The following is a 12,593-nucleotide window of genomic DNA, read 5'->3' on the forward strand; positions in this document are numbered from 1 at the left end:
TCCCTGTCCCAGCCCTGGATTAAACAATTCTCTAAGGAGCCCTGTTTGCCCTTGATGAAGCTTGTATTTAGAAAGCAAGGTCTGGGTGCTAGTGTGCTCATTGTTACTTGGGTATCATGGATTCCAGCCTCTCTAGGTCTCTAATTCAGTACCATGTGGTTCATTGTAGTGTTTTTTTTTTTTCCTGTATTTGTAACTCCCCTCTGTGATAGTGAGAAACCTGAGCCCTGTTATCCTCAGTGTATGCACAGTTGTTCCCCCAACCCCGCCCTGGCCCCTCCAAATCTGACTACTCTCCCAACCTCAATAAGCTCACATTCCTCTTGCAACTTTTCTCACCTAGGTCTGCATCCCCGCTGGGCTACCTTTCTCCCTCAGGCTTGCCAAAAGGATTTTGGATGGAATTATTCAGGAAGGAAGGAAGAAGGGAAGCCAAAGAAATATAAATGTATATTTTTATTAATATGCACTTGGGGCTGGATATGGGGAGATGGGCATGTTCTTAAATAGACAGTGGAAGTATATATTTGTATAATATTCTGTCTTAGATATGCTCTGTTCCTATGTATTCAATATGGCATGCGTACTCTCTCTCTCTCTCTCTCTCTCTCTCTCTCTCTCTCTCATGCTCTTTGACCTAGAAATTTCATTCCTAAAAGATCACCTTAAATAAGTAGGCAGTCATACAAATATAATAATAGAAGTATATCAATGTGTTGCAACATGGAACATAACAGTGAAAAAAAATATAAATGCTCAATAAATCATGGTTTCATTAATATGTATCAAAAAAGATTGTGGAGATTTGTATTTTGTCATCAAAAATGCCAACAATATATTATTAAATAAGGAGCATATAGAGGAAATATACAAAAAAACCAAACATCATGCATTCTCTTTAAATAAACATGCACGTATCTTTATTTCTGGAGAAACATCTCAATGACTCTTCATCACACGATAGATTATCTTTAGGTTGTAGAATTTTGGATTGGTTTGATATTTTTACCTTACTTTTTTTTTCAACAGTGAACATGTGTTGTATAGTTTTGAAAAAGGCTAAAACCAATCATGAGACCCTAAACTCAATATTTTATCTGAAAAACTGGCATCGATCCCGTAAACCTGTACTGCGTGCACACCACTACCACCTTACCAACCACCCCTATGCAATAATTGCTAACATTTCCCACCCAGCTCATTGAGCAGGGTTGGAAGGAAAATGGAAGAAATGATTGACATTGTCATCTCTAAGATGCTGTGAAGAAGCAAATGCTATCGAGATCATTGCTGTTTTTATCATTACATGGTCATTGCCATCAGTATTGACTTCAAATCTTTCTGTCGATCTTTGTTTTCTAAATTTATGCTAGGACTTTTTTTTAAATATTTATTATTTAGTTGTAGTTGGACACAATACTGTTATTTATTTATTTTTATGTGGTGCTGAGGATCAAACCCAGGGCCTTGTACTTGGTAGGCGAGTGCTCTACCGCTGAGCCACAAACCCAGCCCTAGGTCTTTCTTTGTTCAGCTGTTTAGGAGCCAGAAGAGAAGCATCTGGGGAGGTACATTGGCTGAAGATTTTTTTTTTTTTCAGTTCTGGGGACAGAACCCAGAGGTGATCTACTGCTGACCTGCATTCCCAGCCCTTTTCATTTTTTAACCCCAGTAGCTGGGATTACAGGTATGCATCACCAGGCCCACCTGAAGGATCTTACATCTAGTTGAGAAGATAATATCCCAACACTTGCACACCACTCAACAGCTAACCAGAGCGGGTCTCAGTCCAGGACAGATACTAGAGTCTATTTTTGCTAGCAGTCCAAGGCCAGAGATTTGTGTGGGCTGGGGAGTTGGGAAAGGTCTCAGAGGGCTGTAATACCATATTCCTGTTAGACTGTGATAGTATATTGTTAATTGCTTTTCAAATACTGTGACTGAATTTGTTCACACTTTATAAAGTCTGAAGTGCAAGTTTAGAAACCAATTAGAAGGCTAAAAATGAGGCTGAGAATAAAATCCACTTTGTTCATATTTTTAGAGATCCTGCATAGTTTAACAGGCTCTAAAACTCATTTTATCCAAGACAATAATATCCCAAAGACAAATATACGAAAGTGTGGGCATAGATGTGTGTCATCCTCTCTGACTCCTATTCCAGCATCTGGGAAGAAAAAATATCAACTGCATGGGAATGAGCTCAACAAAGGGGCAGGGATTTAATCTGTTTTGCTTACTGGTGTATCCCAAGTGCCTGGAACAGTGCTAGGGCACATAGCAGGAGCTTAATAAATAATTATTGAATACACAATAACCCCCACTTTCACATTTAACATGCAAAGTGCTTGGTTTCTTTTTCAGTCATGTAGGGGCATTGGTCATTAGTGTAGCCATGTTAGTGGATGTTAGTAACTGGAAGCCTGACTTGCACATAGAGATATGTGTAAGGATGTCCCAGGGTTGACTTGCATGGTGGGATGCCAGATTGCTAGTCAAAAACCTGAGATCAAAGTGTTAAGCTTCAGTGACATAGGTGGCATCCGGCCTCTGTCTTCCAGGGTTTCCAAATTCCTAATTTACTAAAAGTCTGACTTCTTAGGAAGACTAATAAGACATTTTTAACCTGTGCTTTTGAAACTTATCCATGAAAATGCTGCTAAGAGTTGGGGGGCATTTGCAGGCCACATTAAGCTGAAAATTTTCTAAATCTGTTTTTATCTTAAAGGAGTTGAATTTCCTTTCTACTCTGTATTATATCTATGTTTGTTTAAATATAAAGAGAAGGATGCTTCCTCCTCAAATTAACCCTCATGGCCATTTTTATCCCCAGGATATAATCCAAATTCCACTAGGGATCATCAAAAGCTGGCCTCTGCCTATCTCCTGTGTCCCTTCTTATCACCATTCTCCAGACATTGGTGATGGCTTTAAATCCCTCCCCAGGTTCACAATCCTGATCTGGTGACACCAGGTCTTCAATTTGCTGTTCTACCTAAAACCTGGATCTTCCTCTCCTCCCTCAGCCAATTCTTCCTCGGACCCCTCCCTGTTGCAGAGGAGGTATGGCCCTGCCAGATACTGCCCAGGTCTTCTGCGGCAGCCAGCCTGCACTGCGTTCTATTGCTATTGCTTATTTAGTCATCTCTGTCCATCACAAGTGTAGCTGCATGGGTGGGGCTCGTGCTGAGTTTTCTCTCTATCACTCTCGCTCTGTAGCTCAGTGTTGGTGGTGGTAGGCTATCTTTTCCCATATTTTTTTTTCTGAGCTTCTCATACCTCCCCATCTGTCCCCAAATTAGGCTTTTTATACCAGGACATTTTAGAATGCTTTATCACAAAATAAATTTAGTTCCTATTTTTGGGGCGACTAAAATCATATTTGGGTTGAGATTTCCCAATAAGTTCCAGGTTGGATCATCAGTGTTCCCCACTGATATCCCACTGGATATCATGTGATATCCAGCCTGTGGTACTATTAGGAGGTGATGGATCTTTGAGGAGGTGTGGCCTACTGGAAGGAAGTTAGGTCATTGGGGGTGTGCCCTTAAAGGTGATAGTGGGACTCTGGCTTCATCCTGTCTCTCTTTTTTTGCGTCCTGGCTGCCAAGAGGTGGACAGCTTTGCTTCGCTGAGTTCCTCACCTTATTCTCACTATAGGCCACAAGCAAGCCTACTGACCATGGCAGAAATCTCTAGAACCACAAGCCAAACTGACAATCTCAGGAATTTTTTCTTAGTGACTAACATGTTAGTAATAACCTAAATAGAAGACAATTTACCTCATTTATTTGTAGTTCAGTAATATTTCTGTAATTTAGGTATCTTAGCTCCTATAAAACTTAGTGGCAGGTATTGAAGTAGTGAAAATAGATAAATAGATGAGTCTGAGAACTGTGACCAAAAACCATTACCAGGGAAGAGGCCAGTGTGCTGTGCCCATGGTTACATACTTCCCTCCTTCCTGGCACTTCCAATTGCTCTGACTGGCTGCTGGGTAAGTAGCCATCATATGCAGCCCAGCACCACAAACTGCAGCAAATTGCTTTCCTAGAAGAATGATTTTTTTAAGATGAATACTTTTTAAAAATCTTACAAACTCATTATTTTTTATTTTACAGGTGGACTCAAACAATATTTGGCTGCAAAGAAATCGTCTTGTTTTGGGTCTATCATTCTGATGAGGATGATCACTCCTTCGCCTAGGCTAAGAACGCTCCATGCTTTCATAATGATTTTAATTCTGAGAAAGTATTGACTGAGGTTAGGAACGCAATACCTGGCGGTTGAACCAGGTATTGATCGCCTCCTAACAGGCAATAATGACTGCAATAAACACTGTAAGTCTCCAGCAAAACAAATAGATAAATAAACTTGTAGCTGAAGAGGCTGTAATCTCTCTCCCATGAGCCAACTCCTCAGTCTCTGTCACCACTGGGCTGCTGGAGTCTGTGTGGCTGGTGTCCTGCAGAGCCCAAAGGTACCTGGGAGTTGACGTCACCCTAAAGACAGTTTTTGACCAATGCTGAAGGGTTCAGGAGCTTAAATACCGTAGCTCCCTGGTCCTCTGGTTGTGATCATTTGAGTGTTGCCTGTGATATATTCAAAGCTCTCCTGTGGGACTGAGCCCAAGTTCCCCTCCATGACACTTCATTAGATAAAGAGGCCTTGCTTGGCTTCTTTCCCTTCTCCTATCCTTCCCTTCCTATTGTTTTTTCCTGGAAAAATCTTCCCAATAAGTTACTTTGATGTGTAATTTTCTGTCGCTGGGTAACCCAACCTACAAAAATACTACAGCAGAACTGGAAACGTGGTCCCCTGGGAATAGGTTGTTAGCTTCCTACCAAGAGTATTCATCCCAGTGGGCCTTCAGTAGGACCTTATAAAATCACACAGCTGACATGACAATCTACAGATGCTGCCGAAACCTCCAGAAGTACTTTCTTCTCCTCATCTTTGAGTGTTGTTTTCTCAGATTCTTCTTCCCCGACTACCAGGTCTACAACAGACCCCAGTTACTCCATTACTTTCCATGTTGGCATCTTGTTAGTTTCTTCCAGGGTACTTGTTACAGCTTGCAGTTATCATCTAGGTTTGTTTCTTCTTTTGATTTTTGCCCATCTTTACCCCTGGGCTGTAGGTCCCATTAGATCAGGGACTGCTACTTAGCTCAGCACCTCATTTGTCCTGTTTCCTGCTGTGTGCTCTCTTCAGGCCCAGGACTTGGTGAGAGTTTCTTGAATGAACAGAAACCACATGTGACTGACCCCTTCTGCCTGTGTCCACTAAGACTGACCTTATCTGAAGTTGCAGTCATGGTTTTCTATATCTATTTCTATTCTATAAGAAATTAGTAGAGTTTCAATATGCAAAAATTTTAGAAAACCCACCTGGCCCAAATAAGGGGAACAGCTGAGGCAGATGTATTTATAGTGATTGTTTGGCTTGGGACACACCATCCAGTAAACAGATTGTCCTCGAAGATCTTCACGGAAGGTGTGGAAGTTCTGAAGTCAAAGTGTTGCTGGTGTTGGTTTGGTTCTTGGAAAACGGAAAACCTGTGTGACGGTGCCCGATGTCTCTGAGTCAGATTCTCCCCAGGCAGCAGGCCAAGAGAGAGAGAGTTTTCTGTGGGTGGTACATTAACCCTATTGAGCAATGAGAACTTCTCCAAAGTAGTGAAGAGATCAGTTTTGAAATCCTCCATCCCTGTGGATAGAGGAAGTAGAGCAGAATTTCTCCAAGTGGATTTCATAGAACACAACTACCACATTATGTTAATAGGATTCCACAGAAACTAAAGCCTGTGTGGGTGGCAAATATATTTGGAAAGAATCATTAACATGTTAATACATTTTATTTGTGACCATGGACTATTTTCTTTAGACTATTGCATGGAAACAGTCTCTACTGTAGTAGAGACTGTCAACTTCACGCTTGGTCTTTGTGACTCTGTGTCCTTAGGCTTCTGAGCTGGAGAAAGTCCTTGCCTTCTTCCATGTGGACTATCTCAAGGGTCTCGTCCACTGCCCTCTGTTTTGCATCTTATGCTCCTTTCAAAGTCAAAGTATCATCCAGTCCGTAAATGGCCTGCCAACTTTCCCAACTATTGTTTCATTACAAGTTATCAAAAAAATTTAAGGATGGGCTGGGGATGTGGCTCAAGCGGTAGCGCGCTCGCCTGGCATGCGTGCGGCCCGGGTTCGATCCTCAGCACCACAAACAAACAAAGATGTTGTCTCCGCCGAAAACTAAAAAATAAATATTAAAAAAAAAAAAATTTAAGGGCTTAAAATAGCAACAATCACTCGTTTAGGTAATGACTCTGTATTTGGGCAGGGCTCAGCAGGGAAGGCTCTTCTCTGTTTCCTGCAGCATCTGCGAGGGCTGCTGAACTGGAGGCTGTGTTTCCAAGATGGTACATTCACGTGGTTGTGGGTTGGTGCTGGCTGGCGGCTGAGATCTCACCTGGGGCTGTCATTGAGAACAGCTATGCATAGCCTCTCCTTGTAGTTGTGTGGTTTCCTTACAACATGCCAATTCAGTTCCAAGAGTGTGAGTATTCAAAGGTACAGGAAGTGGACTGGCTTCTTAAGGCCCGAGCTTGGAAATAGCAGTTTCATTTCCACTGAATTCTGTTGCCCAAGCAGTCACAAAACTCAGTCTCTAGGGCAGAGGATATCAGCTCCACCTCTTGATGTGACAAAGGATTTTGAAGCCACATTTTAAAATGGCTACAGCCACCCTGTGAATTTGCTCTTAAAATTCCTTCTGCCTATAATGTTCCTTCCCTCCACTCCCACTTTGCCACCTGGAAAACTACTGATCCTCCAAGGCCTGCATCCAATATCACTTCCTCCCCAAATATTCTTATCTGTACTTGCTTAGCATGTTGTTTTTATTGCTAGTCTCATATTTAACCCAGCAGATTAATGTTGGTTGTCTTTTTAGAGGGCAATAAGGCATTTTATTTATCCATTATCCCAGTTCCTAGCATAGAGCTTGTGTTGAATTAATTGACTAATTTTCCAGACCAACTGTTATCATAACAACTATCAATTCATATTTTGAATCTTTACCAACAGCCATTATTATTCCCATCAAACAACGAAGGCAGGACTCCACTCCTCCCCCTCCCTCCTTATGTGAGACACAGTGAGAAGCCCAGTGAACGAGGCAAGACAAGATGGTGGGAGGTGAGACTACTTGGCTGTTTGATGTCAGTGAGGACAGCAAGGTGTTGAGCTTCTGCTGTCACTCTGCAGCAACAAAGCAGAGATGGAACCTAGGACCTCATGCATTCTAGGCATGTGCTCTACCACTGAGCTACATCCTCAGTCACAAATTTAAATTCTTATTTTCTAAACAATCTCATTTTTTTTCCCAGTGATTAATCTAAATAAGTAAAAATTGTACATTTTCAATTTATTTCTTGATTTTCACTCCAAAATATATATTATAAAATTTTGAAATATTTCAAAATATAAAATGTCTTCTTAGTAAATCCCTCTGACCTCAAGTATAATATAAAAATGGAAATTTACTGTCAACAACACAGCTCTTGGGCTGGGGATGTGGCTCAAGTGGTAGCGCGCTTGCCTGGCATGTATTCGGCCCGGGTTCGATCCTCAGCACCACATACAAACAAAGATATTGTGTCCGCCGATAACTAAAAAAATAAATATTAAAATTCTCTCTCTCTCTCTTTAAAAAAAACAGCTCTGAGAAGTAGTTTCCTTTTATTTTATATAGATAGTAACTAAAGTGCATTATTACTTTTACTGATAAGGAGAATCATATTGATATGACTTAAATTTCATTTCCAATCATGTGGTTAGAGATTGTTGCAATTTTCAAACTTGGAGTAATACCCATTGTAAAACCATTCAGTCACTACTTTCCTTATTGGAACTAATCACTCGAAAGCTTTGGCAAATAAATGTTGAAACAAGCATCTTAAAATGAACGAGAGTAGAGAAGCTGAAATAAAGCCCTGCTGATTTATTTAAAAGCTGACAGACAAAACTTAAAGGACACAGTCAATATCAGGAACAAATTTACAAGCCAAGCACTTAGCACAGAGGATGTCAATTTCATAAACAATGGAAAAAGTGATGTATGCTCCCTTTCTTCCAAAATGGTGTGCAGTGAATAAATAAATAAATGTGACAATGTCTGCAACTTATACCAGCTTGTTGAAAGACAGTTTTCAACAGGTCTCCCATGTTTCTGTGTGTATTGCAACCAGAGGTACTGATTGCTTTTACTCTGGACTATCTTTTCAAGGATATATTTATAACAGACAGTCTTAGAAGACACAGCATTGCCTTCTAGAGCAAAGGGCAGATTTGCTTACAGCTTGTAAGATGGAGACAATGTATTCCTCTAGCGCAAAGGACAGGCATCCTTTGCTGCCATTATAAAAGAATCAGGTTCCCTAAGTTCTGGATTCCACTCCTGTTAACAAAACATATAGATGTTACCTGGGGAATTGGGGTGCAGAAAACTAGCTCAAGAACATGGTAATTCTACTGCTGTGTTTAATACAGCCTCACTTTTTTTTTTTTTGGTTGAAGGGATATAAGCATTCAGTCCATCACACCATCACACTGTATGATCATCACAATAGAAGTAGAAAGAGTCTGATGAAATTCAACATTCATTCATCAAAGAAAGTTTTCCTTCCCTAAAGAGGGAAGGAAACTTTGCATGAGAGGCACTATTAAGAAACCTATTTATCCTGGTGAGAGGACCATGTACAGGAATCCCATGGAGATGCCACATGGCCAGTCTCTGGGAATAGGGGATTTCGACACTCCTATTAGACAGAGCTGATCATAGATCCTGGAGTGAGGATTAAACCTATCTCCTCTCAAAGTATTTGAGGGTGTGAGGGGGAAGATTCCATGGAGAAAACTGACATAAGATTGCTTAAGGGTGTGTAGATGTTGAGTGAGAACAACAAGGGCCTATCTCAGAGACCCTCAGGGTCAACCTCCAGAGGACCAGAGAGGAGAAGCAGCTGGTTCAATGCCCAATAAATGGTCAAGTCGAGCTCAGAACTCACACTCATCTGAACTACAGTCAAGGGATGCTTTTGTTGCCCTGAACTAGCTGCTCACAGGCATCTGCACCTCCACCAACTAACCCAGGACTTCGGAATCTCAGAGTCATGAACATGTCTACCAGCTGGAGATGTTCATATACATTTTCACCTTTAAAGATATCAGAATATACACTTGTGCTCATCAATAAATGCACAAAATAAAAGGCTGGAAGGATGTATACCATGCTGTTAACAGTGGCTAGCCCCAAAGAAAAGGGAAATAATTAGGATGGGGAAGGGGGCTCCACTCTCCACCTTCCACCATAGTCTGAACTTTGCACACACACATACTCCTGGGTTATGTTTTCAGCCTCTTCTCCAACAGTGTCCAGCCTGCCCTCTTAAGCCACCAAAACCACTAATCCTGTTGTGCTATAGCCATTGGTTATGGATGCCTCCTTGCTCTCAGAATTGAGCCCAGTATTCTTAGCATGGCAAATCAGGCAATTACAGCAACTTCTTCTGACAATCTGACCAGCTCATGTCCTCACTGAACCCCTGCCACCTCCAAGTCCTCTCTGCTCTGGTCACAACACTTCTTCAAACATGTGAATCACTCATTGGTTACTTGCCTGTTTTTTTTTTTTTTTTAATTCACACATGCTGTTTCCTTTGACTATATTACCTCCCTTCATCCATCTCATCCCTGGCGAATTCTGCTCAACCTTTTAGGACCTGCCTCAAGGGTCACCTGTATAGGAGGCTTTCCATAAGCCACACCCCCACGCAGAGCTGGTTCCCAGCCCCCATCTTTCTCCCCACATTGCATGGCACACATTCTACAAGCCTGTGTGTCTCTCCCCCTGGACTGTGAGCTCCTGGTAGCAAGCTGCTGTGTAATGCATCTTAGTATTCTCAATGTCTTTCTCAGGGATCCAAAGAAGAAAGACCTTCAATAAATATCTGTTAATGAATAAATGAATGAATCTGGCCAGAGAATCGTCTGACTGTCTGTACTGAGAAGGGGTGGGGGAAAGCTCAATGCTTTTCTTAGTATTGTACATGCAAAGAGGTTACTTTTCCCATCTCCCTGCTACTTTTATGAGATAGACATGGTTATTGTATATTCACAAGAATAAAATAGAGGAAGGGTTAATCACATGGGAAGGTTTGGGTCCTTGCTCTGTTATTTCAAACTGTGTAACCTTGGGCACATAACCTCTCTGTGTCTCATTCTTCCTATCTGTAGAATAGGGAATAAGAAAAGAGTATCCATCTCATTAGATTGTTGTGAGGGTTCAATGAGTTAAGTCAAGGCAAACACATGACGTACAGAATTGCAGAAGTCTGAGCAAATGTAACATATAGATTTACAGGCTTGAATAGAGAGGCACAGGAGAGGAGAAGACACTCAATACTAATAAAGAAAAGGATTTGAACACCAACAGATAGGATCTAGAGTCCACTCCTATGACCACTGTCCTACTTTCCCATCCTGAGCTGTACAAGTAATAAATTGGCTAACTGTCATTTAATTAGGAAGATATCAAGCTGGTTGTTGTCTTACACTTGGGGCCTTGCCCACTACTCCTGTCTATGGGGCTTGCAACAGAAAATGTGGCCTGACCCAGGCTCCAGCAGTGACCAAGGAAAGACTGTACCTCACAAGTGCTCCTGAGCTCCTTCCCTCGTCTGCCCAAGACAACCTGTGAGGGGCAGAGGTTTCCCCAGATCTTCTGCAGGTTTTCCTTTCCCACACTTTGTCTGGGGCCCAGTCATGAACACAGGAGTCCCACAGCTCAGCCAGAAGAGTGGAGCTTTGTCACTGTGACCAAGATACCTGATATGAACAACTTAGGGGAGGACAAACATATTTTGGCTCATGGTTTTGATCCATGGTGGACTGGCTCCATTCCTTTGGGCTCTAGGAGGTGTAGAATATCATGGCAGATGAGGGTGGCCAGGAAAACTTATCAGCTCATGGAAGCTGGAAGGAGAGAGAGAGAGAGAGAGAGAGAGAGAGAGAGAGAGAGAGAGAGAGAGAGAGAGAGAAGATTAAAGTCTCCAAGGTGATGTCCCCAAGGACCCCCTCTTCAATTAGTTTCCACCCCCTACAGTTTCCATCACCTCCCAATAATCCATTCAGCTTTGTATTCCTCTATGGATTAATCCATTGATGAGGTCAGAACCCTCATGAGTCAATTACTTCTCAAAAGTCCCACCTCTGAACATTGCTGTGTTGGAGAACAAGTCTCCAGAACACAAGCCTTTGGGGCACTTTCCAGATCCAAATTGCAACAGGAATTTTGACCTAAAGACTTAAGTCCCTGAGCTCCCAAGCTCAAGGCCCGGCATGTAACAGGCTCTTGATGAGAGAAAGAACCTCAGGTTGGATGCAATTTAGAGAGATTCCTCCTCAATGCTTTTTTTTGACCTCTCCTTCTGAAAATTTTAGGATGGTCTCTCCATTAAGTAGGTCAATAGAATTTAGGCTTGAGGAAAGCTAGAAATTCTTTCTCCTTCCCTTCCCCATTTTTCCCCCTTCTTCCTACTAAGACACCATACCTATCTAGTGGTGCGCTAGTAAATGTTTAACAACTCTACACCACTTTCTGTACTTGTAATAGTCCCACCATGACTGATTTCAAGCTACCAGCATGATGTCACCAAATGTGGAGTGGGTAAAGAGGTATATGATCAGCTCTCCCAAGTCAGGGTGAGCTGGCTCAAGCCAGTTGTACAGTACAGGGTTTTGAAGGTGCATGATTCTAATATACGTTCCAAATCTAGCATTTACTAGCTGGAAAAATTGATAATCTTCATAAATTATGGTTTCCTTATCTGTAAAATGGGGATAATAATAGTAATCATGCTTGTCATGGAGCTGTTGTGGAAAGCAGTCAGGGAAACGTGCAAAAAGGCTTGTCTGGTACATCTACACATTCTATCCAAGGTAGGAAACATTGGTTATTATTACAATATTAAAGTCACATAATATAATAACTCCTCTCCCTGCTTGCAAGCTATTGCAACAGACCGGCAGTAAAAATAAAAACTCCCTAGTGCTCTGAGATGTCTGGATCATATCTCGTGACAGTCACAGTTGAGACAAAGGCATATGTCTCAAAAGCATGGGAGGCTCAGCCTGTGGGGAACCCAATGGCTGGAAAGAAACCATTATTGCAAAGATGAAATGACCGTCTCCTCTTCACTCAAAATAGATTTTTGGCTAATAGACATTCTTCAATGACCCTATAACAACCTTGAGGAAAGTAGATAATTCAGGCCATAAAACAGACTGCATTCTGATGCATGATGTAGCTTCCAAATGAAAGGGTGACTTTCCTCATTTCCAGGCAGGAAAGAGAGAGAGCAAAGAGAGCAATGTTTCCTGAGCTGGGGAAAGAAATAACCCTCATGCCCAGTGGCTGTCCTTCTTTATTCCATGGCCCTGTCCTGTGGCTGGCGCATGGTAGGAATTGCAGAAATACTCGAAAAGGCAACACAAATATGTCTCGAGCACCTACTGTGTGGCGGGCTCTGTGCT

The sequence above is a fragment of the Marmota monax genome, unplaced genomic scaffold (assembly GCF_021218885.2).
Source record: "Marmota monax isolate L192 unplaced genomic scaffold, Marmota_monax_Labrador192_F-V1.1 WCK01_AAM20220418_F8-fsc00003, whole genome shotgun sequence".
Taxonomy (NCBI): domain Eukaryota; kingdom Metazoa; phylum Chordata; class Mammalia; order Rodentia; family Sciuridae; genus Marmota; species Marmota monax.